Consider the following 19,247-nt stretch of genomic DNA (forward strand, 5'->3'; position numbering starts at 1 on the left):
CTTCTTTATCTAACTGTATTGACCTCTATATCATCCATTCTGTATGGACTGCTCTGTACTCATATTGGACATTTATGCATTTAGTAGGGCTTAAGGGGATTATTGTGCTTGTTACCCATCAAATCTGTAGATGCGCTCACTAATTAGACTTTGTTTAAGGGAATTTTAAAGTATAATATTGATAACGGTCCTGCACAGTGACAAGATTATGTTACAGGATTCTGGACAAATGTACAATGCCAGTCATTCAAAGGTTAATTCTTTGGAACACTGAGAGAGACTTTCTAGCCAGTGAAGCACCAGTAATAAACACCTGTGGTAACTACGGCAACTGTGCTGATGTCATAAACACATACATCTATGATATAAAAGATGATTCCGGAACCACAGGTCATTCAGCCGTATGAAGCGCCGTACTTGATGTGTCTGGAGACCTGGAGCTTCATCACTCCACAACCTGTAAGGGAGGAAGGGGATACGGCCTAGCCAGCCAGATCAGCCATACCGCCTAGCCAGCCAGATCAGCCATACCGCCTAGCCAGCCAGATCAGCCATATCGCCTAGCCAGCCAGATCAAACTAACCCTAGCGATCAATGGGGTGACAGATGTTGCAGCCAGATCTCCCTCACGTCCGGTACTAGTTGCCTTCACCTTTATGTGTACGGCCTGGAGATGTCGCATTAGACTTCTCCATATGGTGCTCGCACAGGGCACCTACTTTGACCTTCTCCATTACTGTCTGTTTTCTGATGATGTAATGTGTAACTTGTGTGACTATGTGATGTCACTGCTATCATATCTATAGTGGATGTATATTATGTCTCACTGTAAATATGATACAATGTACAAATTCTAGCACAATTTGCTGTTACTTGTTGGCACTATCCTTCTAAGCCCGAGGGATGGGCAAGTCCTCCAGCCATGGTTCCCTAGAGGTTTCCTCCACAGGGGGTTTTCCTCTCCTGAGTGCTGACGGATGATTCCTCGTGAGTCGGAGGTTTGCCATTTTCAGTGTCTTTTTCATAGCAATTGGCTGATTCTAAATTTCAGACACTGAATGAAATAATATGATTTGTAATAAAATTTGGTCTATTTAACATTCACTAAAAGTGTTTTGTGCATTTCTTTCACAATCTTGGGTTGGTGGGATTTTCTTGGGAATCAGGATCCAGCATCTATGATCAAGCCATGAAGCCGGATATGGAGTCAGAGCATTGTTAACCCTGTGCTGGAAGACAGAATGGAGCAGAAATGACAAAGTGTTACTGCACAAGTAGCACAAGTTCACAATCTTCCTTGCATTCAGATAATGGAGGTGGCTGCTGCAGAAAAACATACCCACAGCATAATACTGCAACCACCATGTTTCACTGTGGGGATGGTGTTCTTGGGGTGATGAGCTGTTGGTTTGGTGCCAGACATAGCATTTACCTTGGTGGCCAAAAACTTCAATTTTGGTCTCATCTGACCACAGCACATTCCTCCATATATTTTGGGAGTCTCCCACATGTCTTTTGGCAAACTCAAATCGAGACTTACAATTTTTAAGTAAAAGCTTTTTTCTGCCCACTGAACGAGACAACTGTAGACTGGACAAGGGGATCAGAGGATGCCCGCAAGCTCGGACACTGAGTTTTCAGCTCCTGCAGTGTCAGTGTGTGCAGGGCTGAGGATTCAATATAGGCAGTGCTGTCAATCATCGTAAGGGGAGGGGCAGAGGATGGTAATTAAGCGTGGGGTGTAAATGCTGTTTTTGCATAAAAATATCTGTACCTAAAGTATATTTTTTTTATAGGGGCCAAGATTCCTATACAAATCCATAAATGATTTGAGTATTGGGGTGACAGACTCCCTTTAAGAAACTGAGACCACCCCATTAACTGGTTGTACAAAAAACATGAAAAGTGTGAATTAACCAGACAGATAAATTACAAAAAAGGAGATAAATACCAATGGAAATTCTCTTAAAATGTGATCAGTTTATTTTTATTAAGCATAAAACACGTTTTCCTGGAATATCCCTGTGTTTCCAAATAAATACCAGTAGCGCAGTGAAGGATGGACATGGTGGAACAGGTTTCTATTAAAGTGCTTGAGCATATATTATGGATGCACCAAAATTCTGTAGTATAATAAAGCCTGCATCTTGGAGGGTTTCGTCCATATCTGGAGTAATATTAATAAAAATGTGGAGTTGGTGCATCCCTAGTATACTGCTATATCACTAGTAACACAATGGGACACACACAAAGCACTGTGTGCTGCCACCTAGACAGGGTAGCTGCTCAGCAGTGAGGGGTGCGGATTCGGCACAGATTGTCTATGATGACAGATATGTTGAGCAGTCCTCCACATTTATCTGATAGAAACTAAAGGGCTCCACAGCAAACAATCTTAGCATATCTAGTTCTAGGGGATGCATGCAGCCGCTGACCACCAGGGAATGAAGAGGACCTCCAAAGTCAACAGTGCTGAGTTGCTGCAGAGTGCCCGCCGCTATATGTTGGCCAGATGCCCCCCACTCGGCCCAGTCCCACGCAGATTGTGTTCTCAGGTAGAGCTGTGGATCGCAACAGAAACATTTGTATCTCAATGATATCGCAATCCGGTCTTCTATTTAAAAACATTATAAGAAAACTCACAAGCAAAAATACTTATTTTATATATATATAAACCTTTAGGCACAATGGATATTGATGCAAATCAAGGAATTTATTCAGACAATAAATTGTTCATGAGACAGATGTATGACCAACACTTCGGCCTCAGCCTTTATCAAGGTTTATCTAAAACAATACAAAAAATGGGAAGAACTGTATAAAAAACGAAAATCCATCGTCTCATGATAAATCAAATTACAATCATATCTGAGAAAAAGAGCGGGGATAACAAATAAGCCGACACTCAGCACATGAAAATATCTCATATAAATGAATACAAAGCGGTGCTTCATTCCGGAGTTAACCAATAAAGAGGAAAACTAAAAAATATACACGATTTAGTTATGGATTGTAACACATATATGCTTCAAGTGTAAAACAGCCTCCTTCAAAAGAGTAAAAAGGGGGGGACATACTATGAGGTCAGACGTATCACAGGTATCAAAAGAGCCAAAGCGTAATGACACCATATACGCCCTACAGTATATGCCCCTCATCCTTCTATATGCCCCATCCTGGTATATGGAATATGGTCCCCATCCTGGGTAGGTGTAGATGCCCCTCCATCCATCCATCCATCCATCCAGGGTAGGTGTATATGCCCCTCCATCCATCCTGGGCAGGTGTATATGCCCCTCCATCCATCCATCCTGGGTAGGTGTATATCCCCTTCCATACATCCATCCTGGGTAGGTGTATATCCCCCTCCATCCATCCATCCAGGGTAGGTGTATATCCCCCTCCATCCATCCATCCTGGGTAGGTGTATATCCCCCTCCATCCATCCATCCTGGGTAGGTGTATATCCCCCTCCATCCATCCATCCTGGGTAGGTGTATATGCCCCTCCATCCATCCATCCTAGGTAGGTGTATATCCCCCTCCATCCATCCATCCTGGGTAGGTGTATATCCCCCTCCATCCATCCATCCTAGGTAGGTGTATATCCACCTCCATCCATCCATCCTAGGTAGGTGTATATCCCCCTCCATCCATCCATCCTAGGTAGGTGTATATGCCCCTCCATCCATCCATCCTGGGTAGGTGTATATGCCCCTTCATCCATCCATCCTGGGTAGGTGTAGATGCCCCTCCATCCATCCTAGGTAGTCTATTCTGGTAGGTGTATATGCCCCTCCATCCATCCTGGTTAGGTGAAAATGCCCCTCCATCCATCCACCCTGGTTAGGTATAGATGCCCCTCCATCCATCCACCCTGGGTAGGTGTAGATGCCCCTCCATCCATCCATCCTGGGTAGGTGTATATTCCCCTCCACCCATCCATCCTAGGTAGGTGTATATTCCCCTCCACCCATCCTAGGTAGGTGTATATTCCCCTCCATCCATCCATCCTGGGTAGGTGTATATGCCCCTCCATCCATCCATCCTGGGTAGGTGTATATGCTTCTCCATCCATCCATCCTGGGTAGGTGTATATGCCCCTTCATCCATCCATTCTGGGTAGGCGTAGATGCCCCTCCATCCATCCTGGGTAGTCTATTCTGGTAGGTGTATATGCCCCTCCATCCATCCTGGTTAGGTATAGATGCCCCTCCATCCATCCACCCTCGGTAGGTGTAGATGCCCCTCCATCCATCCATCCTGGGTAGGTGTATATTCCCCTCCATCCATCCATCCTGGGTAGGTGTATATTCCCCTCCATCCATCCATCCTGGGTAGGTGTATATTCCCCTCCAACCATCCTGGGTAGGTGTATATGCCCCTCCATCCATCCATCCTGGGTAGGTGTATATGCCCCTCCATCCATCCATCCTGGGTAGGTGTATATGCTTCCCCATCCATCCATCCTGGGTAGGTGTAGATGCTTCTCCATCCATCCATCCTGGGTAGGTGTAGATGCCCCTCCATCCATAACTCCATCCTGGGTAGGTGTATCGGCCCCTCCATCTATCCTGGGTAGGTGTATATGCCCCTCCATCCATCCTGGGTAGGTGTATATGTCCCTCCATCCATCCTGGGTAGGTGTATATGCCCCTCCATCCATCCTGGGTAGGTGTATATGCCCCTCCATCCATCCTGGATAAGTATATATGCTCCATCATCTATCCATCCTGGTTAGGTGTAGATGCCCCTTTATCAATCCATCCATCCTGGGTAGGAGTATATGCCCCTCCATCCATCCTTGGTAGGAGAATATGCCCCTCCATCCATCCTAGGTAGGAGAATATGCCCCTCCATCCATCCATCCTGGGTAGGTGTATGTGCCCCTCCATCTATCCATCCTGGGTAGGTGTATATGCCCCTCCATCCATCGATCCTGGGTAGGTGTATATGCCCCTCCATCCATCCATCCTGGGTAGGTGTATATCCCCCTCCATCCATCCATCCTAGGTAGGTGTATATCCCCCTCCATCCATCCATCCTAGGTAGGTGTATATCCCCCTCCATCCATCCATCCTAGGTAGGTGTATATGCCCCTCCATCCATCCATCCTGGGTAGGTGTATATGCCCTTTCATCCATCCATCCTGGGTAGGTGTAGATGCCCCTCCATCCATCCATCCATCCTAGGTAGTCTATTCTGGTAGGTGTATATGCCCCTCCATCCATCCTGGTTAGGTGAAAATGCCCCTCCATCCATCCACCCTGGTTAGGTATAGATGCCCCTCCATCCATCCACCCTGGGTAGGTGTAGATGCCCCTCCATCCATCCATCCTGGGTAGGTGTATATTCCCCTCCACCCATCCATCCTAGGTAGGTGTATATTCCCCTCCACCCATCCTAGGTAGGTGTATATTCCCCTCCATCCATCCATCCTGGGTAGGTGTATATGCCCCTCCATCCATCCATCCTGGGTAGTTGTATATGCTTCTCCATCCATCCATCCTGGGTAGGTGTATATGCCCCTTCATCCATCCATTCTGGGTAGGCGTAGATGCCCCTCCATCCATCCTGGGTAGTCTATTCTGGTAGGTGTATATGCCCCTCCATCCATCCTGGTTAGGTATAGATGCCCCTCCATCCATCCACCCTCGGTAGGTGTAGATGCCCCTCCATCCATCCATCCAGGGTAGGTGTATATTCCCCTCCATCCATCCATCCTGGGTAGGTGTATATTCCCCTCCATCCATCCATCCTGGGTAGGTGTATATTCCCCTCCAACCATCCTGGGTAGGTGTATATGCCCCTCCATCCATCCATCCTGGGTAGGTGTATATGCCCCTCCATCCATCCATCCTGGGTAGGTGTATATGCTTCCCCATCCATCCATCCTGGGTAGGTGTAGATGATTCTCCATCCATCCATCCTGGGTAGGTGTACATGCCCCTCCATCCATAACTCCATCCTGGGTAGGTGTATCGGCCCCTCCATCTATCCTGGGTAGGTGTATATGCCCCTCCATCCATCCTGGGTAGGTGTATATGTCCCTCCATCCATCCTGGGTAGGTGTATATGCCCCTCCATCCATCCTGGATAAGTATATATGCTCCATCATCTATCCATCCTGGTTAGGTGTAGATGCCCCTTTATCAATCCATCCATCCTGGGTAGGAGTATATGCCCCTCCATCCATCCTTGGTAGGAGAATATGCCCCTCCATCCATCCTAGGTAGGAGAATATGCCCCTCCATCCATCCATCCTGGGTAGGTGTATGTGCCCCTCCATCTATCCATCCTGGGTAGGTGTATATGCTCCTCCATCCATCGATCCTGGGTAGGTGTATGTGCCCCTCCATCCATCCATCCTGGGAAGGTGTGTATGCCCCTCCATCCATCCATCCATCCTGAGTAAGTGTATATGCCCCTCCATCCATCCATCGTGGGTAGGTGTATATGCCCCTCCATCCATCCATCCTGGGTAGGTGTATATGCCCCTCCATCCATCCATCCTGGGTAGGTGTATATGCCCCTCCATCCATCCATCCTGGTTAGGTGTATATGCCCCTCCATCCATCCATCCTGGGTAGGTGTATATGCCCCTCCATCCATCCATCCTGGGTAGGTGTATATGCCCCTCCATCCATCCATCCTGGGTAGGTGTATATGCCCCTCCATCCATCCATCCTGGGAAGGTGTATATGCCCCTCCATTCATCCAGCCTGGGAAGGTGTATATGCCCCTCCATCCATCCATCCTGGGTAGGTGTATATGCCCCTCCATCCATCCATCCTGGGTAGGTGTATATGCCCCTCCATCCATCCATCCTTGGTAGGTGTATATGCCCCTCCATCCATCCATCCTGGGAAGGTGTATATGCCCCTCCATTCATCCAGCCTGGGAAGGTGTATATGCCCCTTCATCCATCCTGGGTAGGTGTATATGCCCCCTCCCTCTATTCTGGTGAGTATATGCCACCTCTCCATCCTGGTGGGTATATGCCACCTCTCCATCCTGGTGGGTATATGCCACCTCTCCATCCTGGTGGGTATATGCCCCCCCTCCATCCATCCTGGTGGGTATATGCCCCCCCTCCATCCATCCTGGTGGGTATATGCCCCCTCCATCCATCCTGGTGGGTATATGCCCCCGTCCATCCATCCTGGTGGGTATATGCCCCCCTCCATCCTTGTCGGTATATGCCCCACCTTCATCCTTGTCGGTATACACCCCCCCTCCATCCTTGTGGGTGTATGCCCCCCCTCCATCCATCCTGGTGGATATATGCCCCCTTCATCCATCCTGGTCGGTAAATGCCCCCCTTCATTGGTGGGTATATGCACACTCCCTACATCCTGGTGGGTATATGCCTCTTCCATCCATCCTGGTGGGTATATGCCTCCCCCTCCACCCTGGTGGGTATATGCCTCCAACTCCACCCTTGTGTGTATATGCCCCCATATATTCACTGCAAAGGAAAAAAAAACGAAAAACAATAAACGCTTCTACTCACCTTCCACGTTCCCACGCAGCGCTGTGTCTGTGTTGCCTGAGGATGTCGGCAGTGATAACAGCAGAGAAGCTGAGATCACCGCACGGCGCCGCCGCAGATACTCACTCGGGGCCCCCACTCCCAGGCATTTCCTCCCCGGCAGCTCCTGTCATGGCACGCTCTGACTGAGCAGTGTGTGCGACGACAGGGGGAATGTACAGCTTACACTGCAGGCTCCACAAAGATGGCTGCAATCTCCTCCCACGGCTGCGACCTGAACAGCCAAGGGGGAGTGCCCAGGTCACTGCTAGAGGCAGGAGGAGCGGCCTCTAATGTTAGAGATAGGGTCGGTGACAGACTACTGTCTCTTATGGCCAGGGCTGCCGTAAATGAGGTGTGTAAGAGCGCTTCTTACACCCCCCCCAAATAAAAATGGCTGCCCCTAGTGGCCAATGTAAAAATAAATAAATAAAAAACTAATAAAGTGGTACATTTAATTTTGTATTAAAAATAATTGATTACATAATTATTAATACAAAACATAAAATGGTGGCCCCTTCCCTGTAAGAATAGCACATGGCTCTTTTCACGTCTGGTTATTTCTGTAACAGGTAGAATATGCTCCGTTATAGACCGGGGACAGGTTTACTGCTCTATTTTTTGTGGACGATTGATCTGTAAATCAGAACTGAGACCGGTCCGATTTCCATCCGATTTGTAGATAAAGATCATCTATTGAAGTCAATGAGTCTGTCAGAAAAATGGCCAGAACCAACCATGTTGCCTGTACTGCTTGTTTTCCAGTGTCTATAGGCCGGGCAAGCGAGGCTAGGAAACCTTTAGCTTTTTACTTTACATATAAAAAAATATGCCCCACTGAGGAGAGAAACTGCCACACTGACCAAAATCAGATGAAAATGAGAAAAAAAACACTGATTAAAACCTGACATGTGAACGGGGCCTTAGGCCTTAATCAGATGTCAGTGACTTATCGTATATGCAAAAAATGTCTGAAAGTGGTCAGTTTTTATCTTCAGCGTTTCATCAGCTTTTCTTGTATGCAAAATAAATCCATAAATTGAGAAGCTTCTCCTCTGGTGACAGTGTTATCACAGACAGCACATGGATGGCAATGCCAGCTGTCAGCGATGTCATGGACCCATAGATCTGACTGGAGAATTTTCATCAACCACTAGGATAAAAAACGGACACTACGCGGTTTTCAAAAGAAAAAATGACATGTGGACGACTCCACAGATTATATTGTGTATGTGATCTATCCGTAACAAATATGGAGAGGACACAAACATGAAAAACAGACGTCTGAATGACGCCAAAGATATATGTTTCCACACTGATAAGGGAGCGAGAAATATCTATTTCAGATTTGCCAATGAGTCCATGGCAGAAAATTCCAGTTAACCCCTTTATCACCTCAGGTTTTTCCGTTTTCATTTTTTGCTCCCTTCTTCCCAGAGCCATAACTTTTTTAGTTTTCCGTCAATATGGCCATGTGAGGGCTTGTTTTATTGTGGGATGAGTTATTCTTTTGAACACCACCATTGATTTTACCATATTGTGTACTGGAAAATGGGAAAAATATCCAAGTGCAGTGAAATGGCAAAAAAAGTGCAATTCCACAAAAGGTTTTTTTTTACCATGTTCAGTAAATGCTAACACTGACCGGCCATTATGATTCTCCAGGTCATTACGAGTTCGTAGTTACCAAATATGTGGAGCTTCTATTTTATTTAAGTGGTGAAATCAAAATTCAAAGCTTGTAAAAAAAAATAATCATTTTTCCGAGACCCGTAGCGTCTCCATTTTTGGTGATCTAGAGCCGGGTCAGGGGTTATTTTTTGCGCACTGAGCTGACATTTTTATTGATACCGTTTTGGTGTAGATATGATGTTATGATCGCCTGTTATTACATTTTAATGCAATGTTGCAGCGACCAAAACAACTTAATTCTGGAGTTTTGTTTTTTTTCTCGTTATACGGTTTACTGATGGAAGTCATTCTTTTTATATATTGATAGATCGGGCGATTCTAAATGCGGCGATACCAAACGTGTGTTTTTGATTGTTTTATTTTGAATGGGGTAAAAGGGGGGTGATTTGAACTTTTAAATATTTTTTTTTTACTTTTTACATGCTTCAATAGTCTCCTTAGCAGACTAGAAGCTGTGATCTTCCGATCGCTTGTGTTACACAAATGGCCGCCTGAGGCAGCAGATGCGCAATTGAGACCTCAGTAGCCGAGATCTCAGGAGACATTTACTTGGTTTGGCTTTCTACTTCTTTATCTAACTGTATTGCCCTCTGTATCATCCATTCTGTATGGACTGCTCTGTACTCATATTGGACATTTATGCATTTAGTAGGGCTTAAGGGGATTATTGTGCTTGTTATCCATCAAATCTGTAGATGCGCTCACTAATTAGACTTTGTTTAAGGGAATTTTAAAGTATAATATTGATAACGGTCCTGCATAGTGACAAGATTATGTTACAGGATTCTGGACAAATGTACAGTGCCAGTCATTCAAGGGTTAATTCTTTGGAACACTGAGAGAGACTTTCTAGCCAGTGAAGCACCAGTAATAAACACCTGTGGTAACTACGGCAACTGTGCTGATGTCATAAACACATACATCTATGATATAGAAGATGATTCCGGAAGCACAGGTCATTCAGCCGTATGAAGCGCCGTACTTGATGTGTCTGGAGACCTGGAGCTTCATCACTCCACAACCTGTAAGGGAGGAAGGGGATACCGCCTAGCCAGCCAGATGAGCCATACCGCCTAGCCAGCCAGATCAGCCATACCGCCTAGCCAGCCAGATCAGCCATACCGCCTAGCCAGCCAGATCAGCCATACCGCCTAGCCAGCCAGATCAAACTAACCCTAGCGATCAATGGGGTGACAGATGTTGCAGCCAGATCTCCCTCACGTCCGGTACTAGTTGCCTTCACCTTTATGTGTACGGCCTGGAGATGTCGCATTAGACTTCTCCATATGGTGCTCGCACAGGGCACCTACTTTGACCTTCTCCATTACTGTCTGTTTTCTGATGATGTAATGTGTAACTTGTCTTACTATGTGATGTCACTGCTATCATATCTATAGTGGATGTATATTATGTCTCACTGTAAATATGATACAATGTACAAATTCTAGTACAATTTTCTGTTACTTGTTGGCACTATCCTTCTAAGCCCGAGGGATGGGCAAGTCCTCCAGCCATGGTTCCCTAGAGGTTTCCTCCACAGGGGGTTTTCCTCTCCTGAGTGCTGACGGATGATTCTTCGTGAGTCGGAGGTTTGCCATTTTCAGTGTCTTTTTCATAGCAATTGGCTGATTCTAAATTTCAGACACTGAATGAAATAATATGATTTGTAATAAAATTTGGTCTATTTAACATTCACTAAAAGTGTTTTGTGCATTTCTTTCACAATCTTGGGTTGGTGGGATTTTCTTGGGAATCAGGATCCAGCATCTATGATCAAGCCATGAAGCCGGATATGGAGTCAGAGCATTGTTAACCCTGTGCTTGAAGACAGAATGGAGCAGAAATGACAAAGTGTTACTGCACAAGTAGCACAAGTTCACAATCTTCCTTGCATTCAGATAATGGAGGTGGCTGCTGCAGAAAAACATACCCACAGCATGATACTGCAACCACCATGTTTCACTGTGGGGATGGTGTTCTTGGGGTGATGAGCTGTTGGTTTGGTGCCAGACATAGCATTTACCTTGGTGGCCAAAAACTTCAATTTTGGTCTCATCTGACCACAGCACATTCCTCCATATATTTTGGGAGTCTCCCACATGTCTTTTGGCAAACTCATATCGAGACTTACAATTTTTAAGTAAAAGCTTTTTTCTGCCCACTGAACGAGACAACTGTAGACTGGACAAGGGGATCAGAGGATGCCCGCAAGCTCGGACACTGAGTTTTCAGCTCCTGCAGTGTCAGTGTGTGCAGGGCTGAGGATTCAATATAGGCAGTGCTGTCAATCATCGTAAGGGGAGGGGCAGAGGATGGTAATTAAGCATGGGGTGTAAATGCTGTTTTTGCATAAAAATATCTGTACCTAAAGTATATTTTTTTTATAGGGGCCAAGATTCCTATACAAATCCATAAATGATTTGAGTATTGGGGTGACAGACTCCCTTTAAGAAACTAAGACCACCCCATTAACTGGTTGTACAAAAAAACATGAAAAGTGTGAATTAACCAGACAGATAAATTACAAAAAAGGAGATAAATACCAATGGAAATTCTCTGAAAATGTGATCAGTTTATTTTTATTAAGCATAAAACACGTTTTCCTGGAATATCCCTGTGTTTCCAAATAAATACCAGTAACGCAGTGAAGGATGGACATGGTGGAACAGGTTTCTATTAAAGTGCTTGAGCGTATATTATGGATGCACCAAAATTCTGTAGTATAATAAAGCCTGCATCTTGGAGGGTTTCGTCCATATCTGGAGTAATATTAATAAAAATGTGGAGTTGGTGCATCTCTAGTATACTGCTATATCAGTAGTAACACAATGGGACACACACAAAGCACTGTGTGCTGCCACCTAGACAGGGTGCGGATTCGGCACAGATTGTCTATGATGACAGATATGTTGAGCTGTCCTCCACATTTATCTGATCGAAACTAGAGGGCTCCACAGCAAACAGTCTTCGCATATCCAGTTCTAGGGGATGCATGCAGCCGCTGACCACCAGGGAATGAAGAGGACCTCCAAAGTCAACAGTGCTGAGTTGCTGCAGAGTGCCCGCCGCTATATGTTGGCCAGATGCCCCCCACTCGGCCCAGTCCCACGCAGATGGTGTTCTCAGGTAGAGCTGAGGATCGCAACAGAAACATTTGTATCTCAATGATATCGCAATACGGTCTTCTATTTAAAAACATTATAAGAAAACTCACATGGAAAAATACTTATTTTATATATATATAAACCTTTAGGCACAATGGATATTGATGCAAATCAAGGTATTTATTCAGACAATAAATTGTTCACGAGACAGATGTATGACCAACACTTCAGCCTCAGCCTTTATCAAGGTTTATCTAAAACAATACAAAAATGGGAAGAACTGTATAAAAAACGAAAATCCATTGTCTCATGATAAATCAAATTACAATCATATCTGAGAAAAAGAGGGGGGATAACAAATAAGCCGACACTCAGCACATGAAAATATCTCATATAAATGAATACAAAGCGGTGCTTCATTCCGGAGTTAACCAATAAAGAGGAAAACTAAAAAATATACACGATTTAGTTACGGATTGTAACACATATATGCTTCAAGTGTAAAACAACCTCCTTCAAAAGAGTAAAAAGGGGGGGACATACTATGAGGTCAGACGTATCACAGGTATCAAAAGAGCCAAAGCGTAATGACACCATATACGCCCTACAGTATATGCCCCTCATCCTTCTATATGCCCCATCCTGGTATATGGAATATGGTCCCCATCCTGGGTAGGTGTAGATGCCCCTCCATCCATCCATCCAGGGTAGGTGTATATGCCCCTCCATCCATCCTGGGCAGGTGTATATGCCCCTCCATCCATCCATCCTGGGTAGGTGTATATCCCCTTCCATACATCCATCCTGGGTAGGTGTATATCCCCCTCCATCCATCCATCCAGGGTAGGTGTATATCCCCCTCCATCCATCCATCCTGGGTAGGTGTATATCCCCCTCCATCCATCCATCCTGGGTAGGTGTATATGCCCCTCCATCCATCCATCCTGGATAGGTGTATATCCCCCCTCCATCCATCCATCCTGGGTAGGTGTATATCCCCCTCCATCCATCCATCCTAGGTAGGTGTATATCCCCCTCCATCCATCCATCCTAGGTAGGTGTATATCCCCCTCCATCCATCCATCCTAGGTAGGTGTATATGCCCCTCCATCCATCCATCCTGGGTAGGTGTATATGCCCCTTCATCCATCCATCCTGGGTAGGTGTAGATGCCCCTCCATCCATCCTAGGTAGGTGTAGATGCCCCTCCATGCATCCTAGGTAGTCTATTCTGGTAGGTGTATATGCCCCTCCATCCATCCTGGTTAGGTGAAAATGCCCCTCCATCCATCCACCCTGGTTAGGTATAGATGCCCCTCCATCCATCCACCCTGGGTAGGTGTAGATGCCCCTCCATCCATCCATCCTGGGTAGGTGTATATTCCCCTCCACCCATCCATCCTAGGTAGGTGTATATTCCCCTCCACCCATCCTAGGTAGGTGTATATTCCCCTCCATCCATCCATCCTGGGTAGGTGTATATGCCCCTCCATCCATCCATCCTGGGTAGGTGTATATGCTTCTCCATCCATCCATCCTGGGTAGGTGTATATGCCCCTTCATCCATCCATTCTGGGTAGGCATAGATGCCCCTCCATCCATCCTGGGTAGTCTATTCTGGTAGGTGTAGATGCCCCTCCATCCATCCATCCTGGGTAGGTGTATATTCCCCTCCATCCATCCATCCTGGGTAGGTGTATATTCCCCTCCATCCAGGGTAGGTGTATATTCCCCTCCAACCATCCTGGGTAGGTGTATATTCCCCTCCAACCATCCTGGGTAGGTGTATATTCCCCTCCAACCATCCTGGGTAGGTGTATATGCCCCTCCATCCATCCATCCTGGGTAGGTGTATATGCCCCTCCATCCATCCATCCTGGGTAGGTGTATATGCTTCCCCATCCATCCATCCTGGGTAGGTGTAGATGCTTCTCCATCCATCCATCCTGGGTAGGTGTAGATGCCCCTCCATCCATAAATCCATCCTGGGTAGGTGTATCGGCCCCTCCATCCATCCTGGGTAGGTGTATATGCCCCTCCATCCATCCTGGGTAGGTGTATATGCCCCTCCATCCATCCTGGGTAGGTGTATATGCCCCTCCATCCATCCTGGGTAGGTGTATATGCCCCTCCATCCATCCTGGATAAGTATATATGCTCCATCCTCTATCCATCCTGGTTAGGTGTAGATGCCCCTTTATCAATCCATCCATCCTGGGTAGGAGTATATGCCCCTCCATTCATCCTTGGTAGGAGAATATGCCCCTCCATCCATCCTAGGTAGGAGAATATGCCCCTCCATCCATCCATCCTGGGTAGGTGTATGTGCCCCTCCATCTATCCATCCTGGGTAGGTGTATATGCCCCTCCATCCATCCATCCATCCTGGGTAGGTGTATATGCCCCTCCATCCATCCATCCTGGGTAGGTGTATGTGCCCCTCCATCCATCTGACGCGCCCCTGGGCCTGTGTCGCGCAGCGTTGCACACGCGGGAGGTTACCCGGAGCCGGATCTGTTGAGGGTTGTAGTCTCGTGGCGGTGATCCGGTCCGTGCCCAGGGAGTCAGACTAACTGGCGCTGTATCAGCGGTAGATGTTGAACGACTACGCCACCCGTTGAGTACAGCTAAGGAGCTGCTGCTGCAGGGCAGACCGCTGAGGCCGGTGGTAGGATTGTGCAGCGTGATAGTATAACCCCCAACGGGAGGGATATGGCCTCAGGGCAGCCGACGTGGATGATGGGGGTAGCAGGAACCACTCGGAGACGGTACGGTGTAGTTCAGGGTCTTTACTGGTGACAAAGATAGACCCTCCCGGAGTACTGGCTAGCGATTGGGGCCTGGTCAGTCCTTGAGCAGATGGGATCTCCCCTGGCCAGGCGGAGTTGTAGGCCTCCCAAACTAACGATACTCTTCTGGCTACCTTGCTAGAGGCGGGTATAAGTAGCCCACGTCCCTGAGTGTACCGTGTGGTGCTCACCCGTATGGCCGGTGACTCGGGGCCTTCTAGTAGCTTTCGCTCCACGACGGCGGTGCTGGTCCCACGCGTGTGACCGTGCCTTCGGGTTTCTGGGCCAGAGGACCTGCAATCCCCTGCCGGTCGGTTTCTGCTGCTGGATAGGAGTTAGTCCCCACAGCCTCGGACTCCGGGTCCGGTGATAACTTCTCAGTCAGGGCGAGCTCTGCAGCTGCCAGCCCCTGACTCCTTGTAGCACTGCTCCCACAGAGCTCCTGTTGTTTCTTCCTATGCTGCTTCTCTTCTCTACTTCTTCTCTACTCACTAACCCTGCCTCAGCCCTAGGTTTATATAGGGGAAGTTCTTCCCCTCCCAGGACTGGGCAGGAGGTGTGGTATGCATAGGATCCCTGACCAAGAGACCTCCCACCTGCTCTCAGACATAACATTGCTGTTACTGTGGAAACCAGACCCCTGGGGTGCCACATATATGCCCCTCCATCCATCCATCCTGGTTAGGTGTATATGCCCCTCCATCCATCCATCCTGGGTAGGTGTATATGCCCCTCCATCCATCCATCCTGGGTAGGTGTATATGCCCCTCCATCCATCCATCCTGGGTAGGTGTATATGCCCCTCCATCCATCCATCCTGGGTAGGTGTATATGCCCCTCCATCCATCCATCCTGGGAAGGTGTATATGCCCCTCCATTCATCCAGCCTGGGAAGGTGTATATGCCCCTCCATTCATCCAGCCTGGGAAGGTGTATATGCCCCTTCATCCATCCTGGGTAGGTGTATATGCCCCCTCCCTCTATTCTGGTGAGTATATGCCACCTCTCCATCCTGGTGGGTATATGCCACCTCTCCATCCTGGTGGGTATATGCCACCTCTCCATCCTGGTGGGTATATGCCACCTCTCCATCCTGGTGGGTATATGCCCCCCCTCCATCCATCCTGGTGGGTATATGCCCACCCTCCATCCATCCTGGTGGGTATATGCCCCCTCCATCCATCCTGGTGGGTATATGCCCCCGTCCATCCATCCTGGTGGGTATATGCCCCCCTCCATCCTTGTCGGTATATGCCCCACCTTCATCCTTGTGGGTATACACCCCCCCTCCATCCTTGTGGGTGTATGCCCCCCCTCCATCCATCCTGGTGGATATATGCCCCCTTCATCCATCCTGGTGGGTAAATGCCCCCCTTCATTGGTGGGTATATGCACACTCCCTACATCCTGGTGGGTATATGCCTCTTCCATCCATCCTGGTGGGTATATGCCTCCCCCTCCACCCTGGTGGGTATATGCCTCCAACTCCACCCTTGTGTGTATATGCCCCCATATATTCACTGCAAAGGAAAAAAAAACAAAAAACAATAAACGCTTCTACTCACCTTCCACGTTCCCACGCAGCGCTGTGTCTGTGTTGCCTGAGGATGTCGGCAGTGATAACAGCAGAGAAGCTGAGATCACCGCACGGTGCCGCCGCAGATACTCCTTCGGGACGTCCACTCCCAGGAATTTCCTCCCTGGCAGCTCCTGTCATGGCAGGCTCTGACTGAGCAGTGCGTGCGACGACAGGGGGAATGTACAGCTTACACTGCAGGCTCCACAAAGATGGCTGCAATCTCCTCCCACGGCTGCGACCTGAACAGCCAAGGGGGCGTGCCCAGGTCACAGCTAGAGGCAGGAGGAGCGGCCTCTAATGTTAGAGATAGGGTCGGTGACAGACTACTGTCTCTTATGGCCAGGGCTGCCGTAAATGAGGTGTGTAAGAGCGCTTCTTACACACCCCCCAAATAAAAATGGCAGCCCCCAGTGGCCAATGTCAACATAAATAAATAAAAAACTAATAAAGTGGAACATTTAATTTTGTATTAAAAATAATTGATTACATAATTATTAATACAAAACATAAAATGGTGGCCCCTTCCCTGTAAGAATAGCACATGGCTCTTTTCACGTCTGGTTATTTCTCTAACAGGTAGAATATGCTCCGTTATAGACCGGGGACAGGTTTACAGCTCTATTTTTTGTGGACGATTGATCTGTAAATCAGAACGGAGACCGGTCCGATTTCCATCCGATTTGTAGATAAAGATCATCTATTGAAGTCAATGAGTCTGTCAGAAAAATGGCCAGAACCAACCATGTTGCCTGTACTGCTTGTTCTCCAGGGTCTATAGGCCGGGCAAGCGAGGCTAGGAAACCTTTAGCTTTTTACTTTACATATAAAAAAATATGCCCCACTGAGGAGAAAAACTGACACACTGACCAAAATCAGATGAAAATGAGAAAAAAACACTGATTAAAACCTGACATGTGAACGGGGCCTTAGGCCTTAATCAGATGTCAGCAGGGTTGGACTGGGGTGTCTGGGGCCCACAGGGGACATTGACTCTAGGGGCCACCTACAGCAATATGCAGCTCTCTTTTCTCTGCTCTCCCTGTTATAGTGGAGCAGTGACTGGCGGCTCCTCACATCTACTGTGCACAGACTAGAACAGGGACGGACAATTTCTGGAGTTTGCATGAAAGAGCTTCTTTGGTTAAAACAAGTGATCACAGATTCATGGGCTGCACAGGATAGGTGATCACTTATTGATTGGAAGAATGGGGAAGTTTTATCCCTGACAGGACACTTATCCCCATTTTAAAATGCAGCGACAGGTGGGACGTCTGACCACAGCCTCATTCGTTCTCTTGGGGGCTTCCAAAAAAGAGCAGCGCTCGCAGCCTCTGAGGGAATGAATGGATCAGTGGTCGAGTCGCACATGAGCTCCAGTCTAATGGGGAGAAAAGCTCCACATTCTGCCGATCGGTGCAGGTCCCAGTAGTCAGACCCCCGCCAACCAATAAGTTATCACTGATCCTGTGGAGAGGTGATTACTTGTTTTCCCCGGAGAACCCCTGTAAGTGCATCTCTGACGCTCTGCTCCAAGTATTTCATCTCTAAGGCCACAGCCACACTATCAGTATTCAGTCAGGATTATTCTCAGGAGTGGGAGCCAAAACCAGGTGAGGAACAATCAGAGAAAAGGTAGAATAGAAACAAGTCACCAATTCTGGATTTATCACCCACTCCTGCTTTTGCCTCTCACTACTGAGAAAAAATACTGACCAAATACTGATAGTGAAGCCGTGGCCTCATGGAAAAAAATCTTTTCCTAGTTAATCTCAGCGAGAACAATTGACCGCCATACACAACATAATCCATTATAACAACACCAATAATACCACATACAAAAGGGACAAATATCACCACACCATGACCAGACCACATATTACCACCACATAGTGACCAAATAATACAATACTGATCAGGAATAAAAACCACAATACTAACAACACTGTCACTATACATGAGCTCTGTATATAGTGTCAGTGTACAGGTAATACAGTGATCACCAGTGACATTATACACAGGAGCTCTGTATATAGTGTCAGTGTACAGGTAATACAGTGATCACCGGTGACATTATACACAGGAGCTCTGTATATAGTGTACAGGTAATACAGTTATCACGAGTGACATTATACACAGGAGCTCTGTATATAGTGTACAGGTAATACAGTTATCACGAGTGACATTATACACAGGAGCTCTGTATATAGGTAATACACTGGTCAGCAGTGACATACACAGGAGCTCTGTATATACTATATAATGTAAGTGTACAGTAATACACTGACTCACCAGTGATGTCTCTAGGTGAAGTTCTTCATCTTCGCTTTTCTTCATCTGGCACAGTCCGCCATCACTTCTTCCAGCCAGGAATCATCTCTGCAGAAAATAACACACAGTTATCAATAACTGATCTCTTTTAGAGCACATTCCCACTTTTCCCCAGGCTTCTACACTACACCAGATGAAGAAATAAAGCGACATAGTGGCGCCCTGCACAGTAACAGGACCCCCCTTTTGTCCCCTCTTATGGAAAACAGTTTCCTAAAAAGTAAA

At 47.1% G+C, this 19,247-nt stretch overlaps 1 long non-coding RNA gene across 1 annotated transcript in view; it reads right to left on the reverse strand.

Moving 5' to 3' along the window:
- Positions 1-19,072, reverse strand: part of LOC141243603 (uncharacterized) — a 320,430-nt gene extending 301,358 nt beyond the window's left edge. Inside the window, exon 1 of the long non-coding RNA XR_012307662.1 lies at positions 18,984-19,072. This is a non-coding gene — a long non-coding RNA (uncharacterized lncRNA). The remainder of the gene's footprint in view (positions 1-18,983) is intronic.
- Between the last annotated feature and the right edge of the window lie 175 nt (positions 19,073-19,247).

Source organism: Phyllobates terribilis, unplaced genomic scaffold, assembly GCF_046119375.1.
Source record: "Phyllobates terribilis strain yellow unplaced genomic scaffold, ASM4611937v1 Scaffold_1254__1_contigs__length_343523, whole genome shotgun sequence".
Lineage (NCBI taxonomy): Eukaryota > Metazoa > Chordata > Amphibia > Anura > Dendrobatidae > Phyllobates > Phyllobates terribilis.